Below are 15,398 nucleotides of genomic sequence, written 5' to 3'. Positions count from 1 at the left end.
AAAAAGGTGGTAATAACTTTGAAAAAGGATTTGTCAGGCTTCCAAAATACATAAAGGACATAGTGAGGTAGGCAGACAGTAAAAAATGTCCAATCACAATAAAAATGTCTATTTGCAAGGTAAGTGTAAAACAAGAGTGAACACACTTAAACGCTTTTCACAGTTATTTTTTATTTGTAGAATGCAGCATTTGTTAAATTGAATCAATAAAGGTTTCCATGTAGTGTGACAAAGATAAAAGTGATATCACAATAAGGTTTGTCAAGAGCTAAAATGGTAGATAAAGATATCTTCTATATACTTTATTTATTTATTTGATTTACCATTACCAACACATGTTAACTATCTATGAAATTTAGAAGTGTAAAAAAAATCCAAGTGTTTTAATATCAGGCTACTTCAGTTTGGCTGAAGTGCTTTGTTTCTGACGGTTTCTGTGCTCAAACTCTGTGCAGGCTAACATCTGTTCCTCTCTGCCTCCACAATAGCACAACTCAGCCGGGATGCAAAGAGAGGTCAAAAGATCAGTGCCTTCCACACACACACACACACACACACACACACACACACACACACACACACACACACACACACACACACACACACACACACACTGGGAGAGAGAGAGGGGGAGAGAGAGAGGGAGAGAGAGAGATATACCTCAAACCGGCTGCTGTTTTCATATTGTGCGCCAGGGCTTTGCGAGGATAGGGCAAGCGATGAAAAACGCGCACCTGCTTTAGAAGCATTACGGTAGCGCAGCAAACTGTCCCTCTCGCAACACACACACTCCACACTCGTTCACTCACACAGCCCTAGTGATTCAACCCTGATTTCCAGCGAACGATCAAGCAACAGACGGGATGCCAAAAAGTGAGGACCGGTGGAGAGGTTGTTCGCGCTGAATAAGCCTCTTGAAGAGATAGCGATAGGAAGCAGACGCAACAAAACAAGACGAGAAGCTGCGCGCTTTCTCCGCGGCAACTTGCGCACAGTGCCAGAGTTTTAGCGGCAGTATTGTTCTGACTTCACTCCAGAGGGGCCACTCCGAGGAGAGAGGACGCACACAAAAGGGAAAAGGAAAGGACTAACGAGCACGCTTTGTCGTTTAAAGTAATGGTCCTGCGGTCTTAGATCCTAGATTTCTCTGTCTCTCTCTCCCCTCTCTGTTTCTTTCCATTTTTCTTTTTTTGAATTTTTTTCGTCCCGTCGGGTTGTGTCCCCCTTTGTCGCCGTGAGAGAGTGGACGCGCCGGGGGCTTGAGGAGCAGAAGCGGGGCTGTCCACATGGTCCAACCACTGGCGTGAAAGTTGACTTCTTCAGAAAACAAGAGAACAGGTTGATGCATTATCTACACTTTCCTTTACCCCTTTTTCTTCCTTCCTCACTCTTTCCTCGCTCTGTGCTTCCATTGAAACTCTCCGATACACACATTAGCCAAAAAAACATCGAACTTAAACTTTTTCATCGCACATTGTTTGTGAAACTCCGCCAAGTCCGCCTAATATTAATAATAGCGTATTACAGAGTATTATACAGCTTGACACATGCGGCGTTTCCGTCTTTCTGACTTCCCTCCGTCCATGTTTCATTTTTAACTTTCTTTTCACCGGATTGTTGAACGCTAAACTTATCAGCCACGTTTTAAAATCCTCTTTGAAGTTCTCATCTTTTCAATTTCTACAATAGAGGTGGAATAAGTTTCTGTGGATGTCTTCGCTACTGCCACGCGTGTTAGACTCACAGTCAAAGTGTAGTTTATTTTAATTTGCGTTTATTTTAATGGGCAATTTATTTGAACTCATAATTTATCACAGCAGAGTTTCGTGCACTGAGAGGACCGGTGCTTATAGAAAGTGTCATTGTCCGAGGTCTTCGCTCATGAGGCAGCTCAAAGTTTGTCTCACAGGTTATAGGATTAACTAAGATGTCGGGAGTGGATTTAAATTGAGGCAAGAAAACTTAACTTTGCGTATCTTGTTAAGGGATTTCATAATAAACACCGACGTACGTTATGTGGTGATAATTTTACACACCCGCGTGAGAATGCTTTGTCATCGCTTTACCTGTTTAACTCCCAGCCGTTAAGCACTGTCTTTAATTTCCTAATAATGGCATTTTGTTTTTGAAAATTTAAACAATATTAAACAATATTTTTTTGAATTAAAAAAAGGGCTTTACACCCCTCACTGAGCATAATACACCCCTTGTTTTAAGAGAGAGAGAAAAATGCTTTCTTGTGGACATAGTCAATAGGGCAGGGGACAATACTCTCTTTTCAAACCATTTTGACTTTTGAAATTGGAACTGCGTTATGTGACCTCACTGAGTTTTGTTGTATTTTCCATATAATCTCACCGGATTAAATAAATAACAATAAAGGCCTTCAACTGAGGGTCCTAACAGCAAGGCGTGGAGGAAAGTTGTCAATGCATAGTAAAAGTTTAACGGAGAATATTAAAACGGATCTAATTTGTAGCCAGTGATCATTAGCGCATTATAACACTGATGCGGCTTAGTCTATTCTCATAATTTATAGTATTAAATAAAATACACTTGCTATACTTTTGATGATCAGATATAAAAAGATGCCCACATATTTAGAGCGGACTTAGACTAAATTATAAATTTAGAAATTGAGGGGGTTGAAGTCTGTACCAGAACCTCTGCATGACCCATGTTTTCCCTTTCTTTTTGCAGTCATAAACCGCCTGAAAGTAGGCCCATACCACAAAGGAGAAATGATCTTTTCTTCCTAGAGAAAAGAAACTCTACCGGGGACTACCATTTTTAAAAAAATAATATATTCTTTAAGATTTACAGTTTAAAATTGCCTTTAATTTGTGCAACTGTACATAACACATGGCTTACATCTACTTAAGTGCTGTGAAAATTAAGTTGTTGCTCTTTTCTTTACCCCCCCCCCTCCCCCCCTTAAAAAAAAAAACTCTTCAAATCAAATATGAAACATCAGCCACAACATTCCCGCATGTCAGATGGACTCATGTCCCGCGTGATGGAAGGGTGCAGACAAAAAAAAAAGAGGGAGAGATGAAACGACAATTAATTGCTGTTAGTTGTCTGTCATTGAGAGAAAAGCATACAGGCCGTGTGGGTGCACACCCTGACACGGGCATTATTGCCCCGTGATTGATGGGCGCCGGGGCATTTGGCATAATTAATTTTATTTACTGTGTCCTCTCTCTCCTGTTGTGTCCCCCCACCTCCCACCCCCACACCCCTTCCTCCCCCCTCCACGACCCCCCTCCTGTCCTCTGTGGTGGCATTTCCGCGACGTGATGACACACTTTTAATTGCACTTTAATAGAAGATCCAGCGGGAATGAAAAAGCTCTTCATCACGTTTTATGACCTTGTCACATTTCTGGTGTCAGACAGGAAAGCAGGTATTTTGTGGTGGCTCGGAGCCCCTGGAGTAAAGTGTATGCAGAATTAGAATAAAAAAATAAAAAAAGTTTATATCTAGATGAATTACACATTAAGTTGTAGCCTTCATAAAAATCTGCACATTAATTTGTTTTAAGTGTCCACACAGCCTCATGCTGTGGTTAATTTAAATCAGCAAAATTAGATCAGAATTTTAAGATGGTTGATTTGTTAATTTTAACAAAGACATAAGACGCCTAATGTATTTTATTTGAATATCAGCACACCTGAACCATTTTGATAGTGTGACAATAATTTGCACAATTGTATGCTGACAGCAACCTTCGAAGTATGTCAGATAATTATTTTCTATATTCTTAATTCTTAATTCTTAATAATTATCAAAATGATTTCCCAGAAATATGAAAAAAAACTAAATCCAGTTTTTGACTTTCTTTTTTCAAAATTCTTGTAGCTACATTGCTTCATTTCTCTGTGGCACAGTGAAGGCTCAGCAGCTGAGATGTCTCAGTTACTGTAAAACAATTATGTTTGGATTTCCAACAAAATACAGATTACTGCACAATTTAGTGATTTGTACATTTTAATTTAGAATTGCCTGACTGATACCTACAATGGAGCTCAGGGAGAACAGCGAGACACAGCTAAAGAATAGAAGATCTATTTTTTTAATGACTTCTATTTAAACACTGCAGCATTTACCAACAGTATAAACTCACTGTAGAGTTATCATTTATGATGTGCTTTGCTAATTGATCACATCAGTGACAGGCTTTTCATGGAAATACAATAGGAGACAATGATACAAAAGAGTATTTGAGAGGCAGAAGTAGTTATTTGGGTTAGAAAAGAGTGTACGTGTGCAGGAAGCCAGAGGTGTCAGAGACAGATTGACTTTCTCTGCTCTCTGTCGGCTATTGTACGTCCGTGTCTGTGTGTTTGCCTCAGCATTGCCACCTTTTTCATCTGACTTGCCTCAACACTTTTCCTTCTTTGCTTTTTTCCCCCCCTCCCTCCTCTCGACAGCTGTGTCTTTTCCATGTCCTGTTTTGTTTCATTGTTTGTAAGAGTCGCTCATGTGCTGCTGATTTTTATCAGTTTCAGACTCTGTTCTCCACCAGACAATTGTTTCTGTTATGCTTACTGACACATTACTTAAATGATGATTTTCAGCCCGCTCCATGTGTGTGTGTGACTGTGTGCCGGTGTGTGTGACTCCAGCACATGTATGAGACCGTCTAGAGATGGGCAATAACGGCTGTGAATCTCATGCGCTTTAAAACCCCTTCAAGCAGGATTAAAAGCCAGCAACATGATTGTGTTAGTCCATAAACTCACTCAGAGAGTCCTTACCTCCAGCATGAACGCGTGTGAATGTATGTGTGGAAGAGTGTATATATCTGAGTGCGGGAGTGTGTGTGTGTGTGTGTGTGTGTGTGTGTGTACAAGAGTGCTTTTTTCTCAATTCACCTGTCCTGCTTGAGTGAAAATGGACAGTATTTGAAGTTTTAAATGTCCTGTGCGTCGGTAGCGTTGATGGCTCGCCTGTCCGTCTCTCCATCTCTCGCGCTCTCCTCATTAAAGTCCTCCTGCTATCCCAAGCCCACAAGTCTGAGTGGGCTTTTGGCTCCAAAGTGATGTTGAAGAGCACCCGTATACAACTCTGCTATACATGTAGGATTTGACCTGTGATGGATACTCACAGGTTTACTTTTATTGCAGCACTCAGTGCATTACCTGCTTAAAAAGCTGAAATGGTTAAATGTTCAATATCCTTTAGATGGGGTTTGAGAAAAGCAAAAAAATGTCACTGTGCAGAGGGAGCGAAAGCATTTTTAAAAAATGTAATTATTTCAAGTGTTGGTCCTGAAGCTGCCGTTATCGCAGGATGTGCGCAATTGTGCTGAACATGTTTTGGGATTTTAAATTTGGAAACGGTGTAGGATGAGATATTCTATAGTCTGTAACAGCGGTGAAATTATGTGTTTAAATGAAACATATTTAAATTTAGTTTATTGATTAAAACTTTCTTTTTTTGTGATGAAAAAAGATGGAAAATGAAAATCTACACGTCTCCATATGTAATCACTGTGTAGCATTACGATAGCAATTTCGGCTTGTTACCGCTTATAAAATATGTTAATGAAATATCATTGACAAATTAATGGATTAAATGAAGGTGTTATGTATCAAGTGTGGGAGTGTTCTGGTTGTGTATTGAAGTGATTGACTGCACAGTGAAAGTGCCGCCACATTGCTTCAGACTGAGGTCTGATTATACATGTGGTTCTAATTGAACCTGTTATTCAGGAGAAGCTGAGGGCTGAATACTGTGTGTGTGTGTGTGTGTGTGTGTGTGTGTGTGTGTGTGTGTGTGAGAGTCTGTCTGTCTGTCGGTGTGTGCATATCATAAATCCCACACATTTTTCAAAGATAAGATGTGCTTCTAAAGACGGGTCAGAAGGCGGTGTCACGCAGGAAAGTTGCAGGACAGCAGAGAATGAAAGCGGGAAGATGCCTTTTAAGCGGTTATTAGGAAGTTGACCACCTGTGAGAGAGACTAGTTGTCTTTTATTTCGCCTTTTGTGTCTTTTGAAAGAGCTGTCATTGCATATGTGGTGACAGCAGCACTCCCAACTTCATTCTTTAAAATGTACGCACTTTTCTCCCTCTGACTGATAAGGTAATCGTTTTTGCTTCACACAGAGGTTTAGCCTGTGGTGATTAACATGTCCATGCGTTTCAGATGAGTTTTCTTTGTGTGTGTGTGTGTGTGGGGTGGCCGGCTCAGAGATGTTTCTCCAGCTCCACAGAGCACCGGCCCATTAACAGCTGATGGATGTGGGAAGGAGTGACCCAACGGCTCAGAGCGGAAGAGACTGTTTCCCATGGGCATGGGGGAAGGGGGGGGGGGGGGGGGGAAGGAAGCAAGAGAGGGACGGAGAGAGAGATAGAACATATGAGTGAAAGGCTGGTAGAAGCGAGGAAAACGACGAGTGCGAGTGGTTTTTTAGGCGTGGGTCATTATAGCAGAGGAAGCATTAGATCAGCCTCTCCAGAGTGCGCTTGGCACCTGAGGCCATGGCTGGAGCTGAAGGAGAGGGCTGTGGCTGTGCAGTCTGAGGGAATGAGAGCACAGAACGTGAAGTAAGGCAGTCGAAGCTATCAAGTGTGATTCCACAGACAGAAAGAAAGAATCACACGGGATCATGAGGTCAGAGGCACAGCCAGGTAGAGCGCACGAGATGGTCGGCGGAAGCAGAAAAAAAACAACCCGAGCGGCGTTGTGTGTCGAAAGTGAGCCTGTTGTGTTCGAGCAGAGCGTCTTCGTGAAAAAGCTCTCATTGGTCGTTGTGTCCCCTGCTAACTCTGCATTGCTTCTGACAGCTGTATTTGTGTTATGGATTTTCCTTCACTCTGTCCCGTCTCCCTTTCCTTTTCCCCTGCCTCCCTCTCTCTCAGTAGTCGGCTCCCCTCCTCTCCATCGCCTCCACCCTATGACCTTTTGTAAGCACTTCATCAGAGAGCCGTTGGTGTTTTCTAAAGCGCTGCGACAAACTGACAGGGCAGCCGTCAATCGAGCGGGGGAGCCGAGGGAGCAGATCAGTGGAAAGCTTCGCTCAGAACAACAATGTGACTAAACTTTCTGCAGCACTGCTTTAATGTGTATTGAAAGGATGGCTGTGAAGGGTACGTGACAGCTGTGAAGCGCAAGACTCAGAATGTTATGGATACACACACACACACACACACACACACACACGCATTTTTGCACATTTCATAAACCATCTAACTGTAGAGAAGCGTTCCACAGCTCTTGAGTGCTCGTTTGTCCGTGGTGCTGCGGCGGTTAAAATCTGCCGAGCGGACGAATGAGCCCTCCGATAAAACGCTGAGATTCACAGGAGAGGAGGAGCGCACAGGGATTCATACCCAGGTCCATAAACTCAACTCCAACCTGATTGAACTCAAATCAGTTTCACTGAATCTTATTCTCTTACGATTTCCTCATACAAACGGTGGCAAATAATAACACCTGATATTTAGATTTCTTTGCTCTTCTCAGTCTTGGTAAATGTCCCTGGCGTCTGCTTGACTGCAGTTATCAGGTGTACCGTTAATCTGAGTTATTTTAGCATTTTTTAGTTTTTGATTTCCATCAGACTGTTTGAATTGCTTCAACCAGGATTACTCTACATTAACATACGATGATAGGAAATTAGCAATGCGGTATTTCCCCTTGTCCCCGTTCCTTGCAATCCTGGACCGGGGAGGTAATAACCATTTGTATGCATCTCATTATGTTTTCTAATCCGTAAAGTATCGGGATGTTGGCTAACGCAGGCGAAAGTGAGGCTGGAGCGTTGGCGCGCACCGCTCTTTTATGGTATTAGTATTTATGGTATTAGTTCCGGGGGACATGGGATGCCTACTTAAGCTATTAGCATGTGAGGCGCCGTAGGATGATCCATCCCCTGACAGGACGAGCTGTTAACCAGTGTTAAACCAAATCACAATAGGCTGCCTGGGTTGACGGATTGACAGAGCTCGCTCTCACCACTTGCTTGGGCCGCCCCTTCCTTCTTCCTCCGCTACGCGTAACCTCACATGAAGATTTGTTCACTTGGGAATTATGTTTTTCCAAAAACTTCTGGAAGAAAAATAATTTTTAGAGTAAATGTGATGAATATGATCTGGCCCATAGAAAAAGAAACACATGCTCTCTTTGTCTCCGTCTTGTCAACTTCTGTCCTCCTTCTCTTTTTCTTCTTCTTCCTTCTCCTGCTGTGGCTCTCAAGGTGAAGAGACTGTACAGGCTTTGCCCAGTGGGGTGCGGACTCTATGGCTTCTATAGTGCCCTTTCAGAGAGGGGGGGGGGAGGGGGGGAGGCGGGGGCCTGCTAGAGCAACTATCGGGAGTCTTGGAGATCACTCACAGACGAGAGGGATGCTGTTCTGCATGTGTGTACACTTCTCCTGTGTGTGTGTGTGTGTGTGTGTGTGTGTGTGTGTGTGTGTGTGTGTGTGTGTGTGTGTGTGTGTGAGTGTGTGTGTCCGTGTCCGTGTGCAACTACAATTATCTGTCAATCAACCGGTGACCCTCCACCTCTCTCCTCCTCGGAGAGAATTCCTCAGGTTTTAGGTTTTGTTTTTCAGACGGCTGTCGGAGGACAAGGAAAGCAAACAGGTCGTCACTTTCCCAACTTGTGTGTATTTATTTTAGACATTTCATTGTTGAGGAGAAAACATGCTCTGTGTCATCATTTTTCATAGATTATTTCATCTCTTCACACTGATTTAAAAATAACAAAAACACGTGAGCAGACAGAACTGTGTTGCTAAGTGCTGGTTCATCAGCGGCCGTTTTTTTCGCTCTCTGGCTGCTGGCTGGGCATTGAAACTCTGTTAGTGTGTATGCGCATACACATGCACGCCTGTGTGTGGTGGGCATTGTTGACCGAGAGACATCTGCCACTAGATTATACCCAGCTGTTATCTGAATAATTGTGTAATCCCCCCTCTCTCCCTCCCTCCCTATTTTTCTCCCTCCTTCCTCCCCTCGCTCCCTCCTCCTCCTGCTTTGCTCCCTTCTTGCCCCCACATCGCTTCTTTCTCAGACTGATGAGACGGAGAGTGATGAGCCTCTTCTCTGGGTGGCACTTTTGGCTTTTTCAGGAGTGTTTATGAGTGTGTGTGAGCTTGCGTGTGTGTGTGTGTGTGTGTGTGTGTGATTGTGAGTGTGTATCTCCGCGGCCCCTGGTCACCTATCGTTGTCTGACATTTGTAGAAGGATTTTAGGGCCCCCCCCCCCCCTCCCGCACGCATGCACATTCACCTCCTTCCCCTCCCCCCCTCCCTGTGGCTCTCGGGGAAATAAAAGTAGCCTAATCCTGCCAGATCAAGATTGCTGTCCACCACAGCTTTACCAGCCTGTGAATTAGAGCTAGCTCTCATGTTCCTGAGGAGAGAGAAGGCAGAGTGTGTATGTGTGTGTGTTTGCGTTGTGGGCTGTTGGCCTTTGAAGCAGTGTTCGCTGTTTGCCGGCAGAACACTGGTCAGGGGGTGAGAGGAAAGGAAGGCAGGGAGCACTGAAAAACAAGAATAGAGGAGCAGTTAAAAAGTAGGAAAAGTAGCGAAGAGAAAAGTAAAGTCTGTGAGTATTTAGATTCTTCAAGCCAAGGTAATTTTAAAATTATTCTAACAGGCTGCATATGATACTGTTCAAATATATTTACTGTTATCAGATTCCATGTTAATTAAAGCAAAAGTTTTTCTCATTGTTTTTTACATATGCCATAGTTTTTCATTTTCAACTTCAATACATCAATTCAAGTCGCCAAAAAAAAAAAATGCCTTTATTTTTTCTTTCAACAATTAATTAAAACAATTTTTTCCTGGATTAAAAGAGAAAAACATCATTCACATATACTGCTGTCACATTCACACTGTTCCACTGTATCTACAAAGGCACAACACAATGTTTTAAACGCAGACATTTCCCCTCCTTCCACAGACACTTCTGGTGGACTTATGACGACACATGTGAAAAGAACATTTATCTTTTTTTTTTTTGTCACTTACATTTTTGTTTTAAATGTATTGAGAAAGATGTTTGTGTGCCACTCATGAGGCTTCACACATACACACACACACACACACAGCATGCATGCCTGCAGTTGCGAGGGCTGCCTTTATTTCTGATCCGCGGTTGGTCGGAAAGTGTTCTTTTCCCTGTCGGAGCTCCGATAGTCTCTCACTGTGAAGGACTCAACACTCTGTCTCTGTTTTCTCCTCCTCGTCCTTATTCTGGTGCATTTTCTCCTGTCCATCTACTCTTTCCCCCATCTGTGCTCTCCCTCTCTCCCTCTCTCCTTCTCTCCCTCTCTCCTTCTCTCCCTGTCATGCCTGTTGTCTCTAATTATCATGGCTCTGTGTTCCCCCAGCCTCTTCATTACATCCAAGCTGTCATCACAGTTTACCTCCAACATTTGCTACCTCTCCTCAGTCCCCATTTCAATAGGAATCATTTATTCTATTTTATGACCAATATGACAAATCTCAATGCAAGGTCATCAGTAGCTCTCTCGACAGTCTCTGAGAAGCTGTATTTTTGTGAGTCTGTTAAAAGGAATCAAACTGCTTCTTTAAAAAAAAAAAAAAAAGATTCCAAAAGAAATTTCAAAGATAATTATTTTGCAGGCACACTTCATGCAGCAGAGGTATGGAACTATTACTGTAGTGCATTCACACATATTCCTAATAATTCAGATTTGTGAATTGTACTTTTACTCCTTTAAAGAATTATATTCACGGTGAGAAGTGTTTATTCAGTCCTTTTTGTGATTGTCGTGAAATTTGAATACAGTTTTTTGTCAGCACACCTACTTGACCCTGGACAAAAAAAGATACCAATGGATAGATGCAGTAACAGGCACGTCTTGACGAGGAACAGAAATCCAGATTTCTACTATTTCAAGTATGAGACTTTCTTCTGAAGAACAATCAGCAAGTAATGGAGGAACAGGAATATTTTCTTCAAGGACTAAGGGCATTTATTAACAGGATTAAAGGCAGTCATTGGGTTGTTGGATTAGCAGACACCACAATGCCCATTTGCCCAGTGAAGGTCAGCGCTGCCGTACGCAACCTGTAGCCCTAATCGCCAACTTCTGCCGCTGCAGGTTTCCATTGTCTAAAGGTCAGTCAGGAACAGTGCATTAGCCTCGGAAAGTAGTCAGCATAAACGAGGGAGGGGACTGAGGGAGGAACGAAGGACTAAAGTACAAAAAAAAAGAGGACAGGAGGGAGGGTGAGTGGCAATGAAACCCTGGCATGCTTTGTGGTGTCAGGCAGGCGTATTGCTTCTAGGGGCTTTGTGAAAAGTTTGCCTGCAAAAGTTTGCTGAAGGCTGGATTTTGGTTTGGAGCGGCTCCCCCAGGGGTTCGCTCAGAGAGTGGCTGGAGGGAGGAGGGAGAAGGAGGAAGAGGAGGAGGAGGAGGAGGAGGGAAAGGAAGTTGGAAAGCAGAAAGCAAAGAAGAGGAGGAAAAGGGAGCAGAGCACAGAGAGCAGGCATGCTGTCACAGTTGTCCGTTGTTACGGCGCGCAGTTCCCTTAGTCGCTGATCTAAGAAACACAACTCCTGGCTCACGCCCCCTCCTTATCCCTCCCCCTTTCTCCTTTTTCTCCCCTCTCTTTCCCTCCATCCTCCTCCTATCCGCTCTGCCTCCCTGTCTATCTCTCTCTTAGCTTTCAACAGCTCTGCGCTGTGGTTTGAGCGCTGGTTATTAACATACAGTCTGCATTAGTGGAACAGTGGCTGGGCCTATTTGCTGGTAATGAGGATAGGGGGCCTGTGCTGTTTAGTAACTTGTTTGACCTCCAGTTGAGGGGTCAAGTTCATCCCGAGGAGGTGTAATTCTCTCCCTTCTCAGCCCAAACACATGACTGCACCCTGGGGGGAGGACGTGGGGCGCAGGAGGAGGGAGCCGAGGTGTCCCTCTTCATCCCAAATTTGAATCTCTCATCCCCTTCTCTGCTCTCTCCTTCCTCTCCCTTGTCCCCTCTCTTCCCACAGGGTTAATTGAAGGGGAAATTGATAGTTCTGTGCGGTAATTGTGGCTTTGAGAATTCTCTGTCTCCCACGGAGAAAGATGAGGGCAGCTGTACCAAAGACAAGATGACGTGAAAAGAGAGAGAGAGAGAGAAACATATGGGGAGAGAGGCAGTTGGAAGAGCAAATAGAAAAGCCCCCACACCTCCCCAGCTGCACCCCTCAGGGTGGGGCTTTGATTGGTTGATGAGGGAGCGTGTTGATTGGTTGATGACGAGCTCAGATTTCTGCGTAACTTTACGAGCCGAGCTCTAATAATCATTCAATTCATTATCCAATCAGAGAGACTCACCACACTGCTCACTCCTCACTGATTCTCCTTTTGAACCCCCTCCCTCCGTCTCCATTCCTCCCATACCTCCCTGAGGAGTCGGGGATGGACAGATGAGTGGAGCGCACTGTATCTGTTCGGTTCTGCTCTGCTGCTCGCTGAAGTAGAGAGAGACAAACTTATATTCCACCGATGCCAGTGTTGAATGGACTCTCTGCCTCCCTCTCTCCTTCAAGAGGGGCTTTTCTTTCCCAGGGGCAGAGCTTTATAATTAGTCTTCTTCCAGAAATAGAAAACTAGTTTTCTGAGGTGAAGTCACCCTCTGATGTGTGGTTTTTAAAGCTGCACATTTGAATTGATACAGAACAAAGTCAAATCTATTATATGTACAGTATGTAACAGGAAAATCAATTTCCACCACCCCCTGCCACGTGCTATTTTCACGTTTATTTTTATAAAATGATCTTTAGATGTTAAAAAAGTAATGACTGCGAGAGAACACGTTTTGGTCACATATTTTGTTCCTGTATTAGTAACAGCAGGTCTTGTTTTAGCTCCTGGCTTAGTTGTTTAGTCTCAGCTCAGACCACCCCAAGGCTGTCACCCAGGCAACGTTGTATGTGTGTGCCTGTGTTGTCCTTTATATTTAATTTTCTTCATTGTGCACTAAAATGTTTCAGTGTATTCATTTCTCCCTTTGACTTTATCTCTGCCATTGGTTCAGTTTTTTTCTGCCCAGTTTTTTTCCCCCACCTCTTGCCCCCCCACCCCGCCCCCTCACTCCCCTCTGCCTCTCCTCACCGCGCTCCTTTTTCCTTCCCCGTCCCTCTCCTTTCGCTTTCTCTGTCCGTTAATGAGAACGTGTTAACGAGAAAGAAAGATCTATTGAGTATAGCACAATTTATCAGAAAGGCAGAGGTTTGGAAGAAGAAAAAAAGGCGGCGGGCCCTTCAAAGAAGTCCTATTCTTGTGGTTGTGAATGTTTGATGAGACAGTGAAAAGTTCCCCCTCTAACGTCATGGTGTCTGAACAGAGGAGAACAGAACCGTTCTAATCATGCCGCGCAGAAAAAATGACTTCCAACCCGATTTAATTAACTGATAAGAAACGGCTTCAAATTAATTTTTCAAGGATGTAAGATTTTGATTAAGAAACTCCTAAAAGAAATAGACGAATAATCAATTTTTTAATCAACTTACTCAAATGGTAACTGGTTAATATGATAATTCTAGCAATTAGGGCAAATATTGTCGAGCAGCAGTTTCTATGCATCCTGTTAAAGGAATTATAATATCTTTACATCTAATTATCATGGTTATTTAATTTTTTTGTATGGCTACCTCTCAATTTTACCATTCGTTTTTTTCATCTGCCATTATAGGGATAATGAAATGAGAAGTTAGAAAGTGTAATAAGATGAAACTTTTATAAGGGCCAACCTGAATGGGGCTTTTCACGCACCCTGATTGGATAGATATTTAGGAAAGGGAAAGGGGAGTTGTTCGTAATGACATTATTTCAGCTGGTTTTACATGCAAAGCTGAGATGGATCTTTAGATGTATGATTCTTTTATTTCGTCAGCAGATTAAAGTAGCTAATAGCTCCTGGCTCCTCTGTGTGCCTCCTCTCTTATTCATAAGCAGGTATAGGCCGGGCCATGAATATGCTCACCATTTCTAATCCACAAAGTTTCAAATCATCTATTCAGTGAGAAGAGAGAGAAGAAAAAAACAGATTCAGCTTTGATTGAAGGAAAGATTGGGCTGTTCACCTGCTAGTGGCCATAAAATGTGGATGCATGTGTGGATGTATGTGCGTGTGTGTTTCCCTAATTGGACAGGTATTGTAGCGGAGGTGAAGAGGGGCCAGTTGAAGAGAGAGGGGGGGTTGCGGAGAAAGCGCTGGCGGGGGGGTTCGGGGCTTTAGGAGAGCAGCAGAGAGACCGAGTTCCTTACTTCAAAGAAACCTTACAGCCTGGACAAAGGCTAACCCCGCTCACATACCACTGCAACGCACACACTCCACATTCACATACAGTGGCTCTTTTGCCTCTCATGAGATGAATATCCAACCCCTCTCACACTCCTTTCTCTCCGAGTCTCTCCTCTATCCCATCAGTGGAGTCGTGCGTTCAGAGGGAAATATTGACAAAGCGTTTGGAGAGATGGAATGGTTCCTTTAATTATATGCTGCTCTTATGATGCATGGTGTTTCTGTCTGGCTGCTTACGCTGATCAGCTGAATAGGTATTCCTGGCACAAAACCCCCGTATTGAGCGTACATATTCAATTAGCAAAACGCATTAGCAAAACTTGGCATTTGTTGTTGTTTTTTTCCCCTCCTTGCTCAGAATTAATGATTTTGATATGCTAATTAGCGGGTAATTTAATTTCAAAAGGCCTCAATTAACAGCAGCGTTGTGGACACGAGGAAGTTAAGCAGCGTAATCTAATTTGCATTAGTAACGAGCAGGGAGTAATTAGTCTCTAATTAGCCACTTCAGACAGCACTTGTGTTTACTTTCCTAATGAAGTGGAGGGGATTCTTTTTTTGATTTTTTTTTTTTTATACTGGCAAGCCTGTGTGTGTACATGTAAGTGTGTTTATGAGTGCATGCGTGTGTTTGTGTGTGTCTGGTTTAGGGGGGCTGGCACCAGAGGGAGGATGGCATATGGCTTACAGTTTGGCTCCAGTTACACATATGGGCACCCCCCCCACACATACACACAAACACGCACTCACCCACAAACAAACACAAATGAACACACATAGAGGTCGGACCCAGCTGTCTTATGTGATTGTGCTCGCACTCACAGTAGTTTTCAATCCATTGAAACCCTATGAGCTCACTTACACACGCCTTAAGGGGTCGATTGTGTGTGTTTGAGGGTTTTTATCTCCGTAGTGTTTCCCCTGGTATTATTTTTTGTGTTGCAATAGCTTGCAATGTTTTCATATTTCCCTTTTTTTGTGTATCCAGGCACTTGCTTTCCAAATGAGTTATTTTGTATTGTGGAGCATATAAACTGTGTGTGAGTGATGACGTTACAAAGCGTGGTTACTGGCCGGCCTGGGTTTATTTCTGGGATACGGTTGCCTGTGATGAAAA

The 15,398-nt window shown here is 43.4% G+C and overlaps 1 protein-coding gene across 4 annotated transcripts in view; it reads left to right on the top strand.

Moving 5' to 3' along the window:
- The first annotated feature begins 810 nt into the window (after positions 1–810).
- Positions 811–15,398, top strand: part of foxp4 (forkhead box P4) — a 92,743-nt gene continuing 78,155 nt past the window's right edge. For all 4 annotated transcript variants that reach the window (XM_029431409.1, XM_029431408.1, XM_029431410.1 and 1 more), the window contains exon 1: positions 811–1,338. The gene's annotated coding sequence lies outside the window, so the exon portion shown is untranslated. The remainder of the gene's footprint in view (positions 1,339–15,398) is intronic.

The sequence above is a fragment of the Cottoperca gobio genome, chromosome 5, assembly GCF_900634415.1.
Source record: "Cottoperca gobio chromosome 5, fCotGob3.1, whole genome shotgun sequence".
NCBI lineage: Eukaryota > Metazoa > Chordata > Actinopteri > Perciformes > Bovichtidae > Cottoperca > Cottoperca gobio.
Note: the sequence above shows the minus strand (reverse complement) of the source record. Positions and strands in the feature narration are given on the sequence as shown.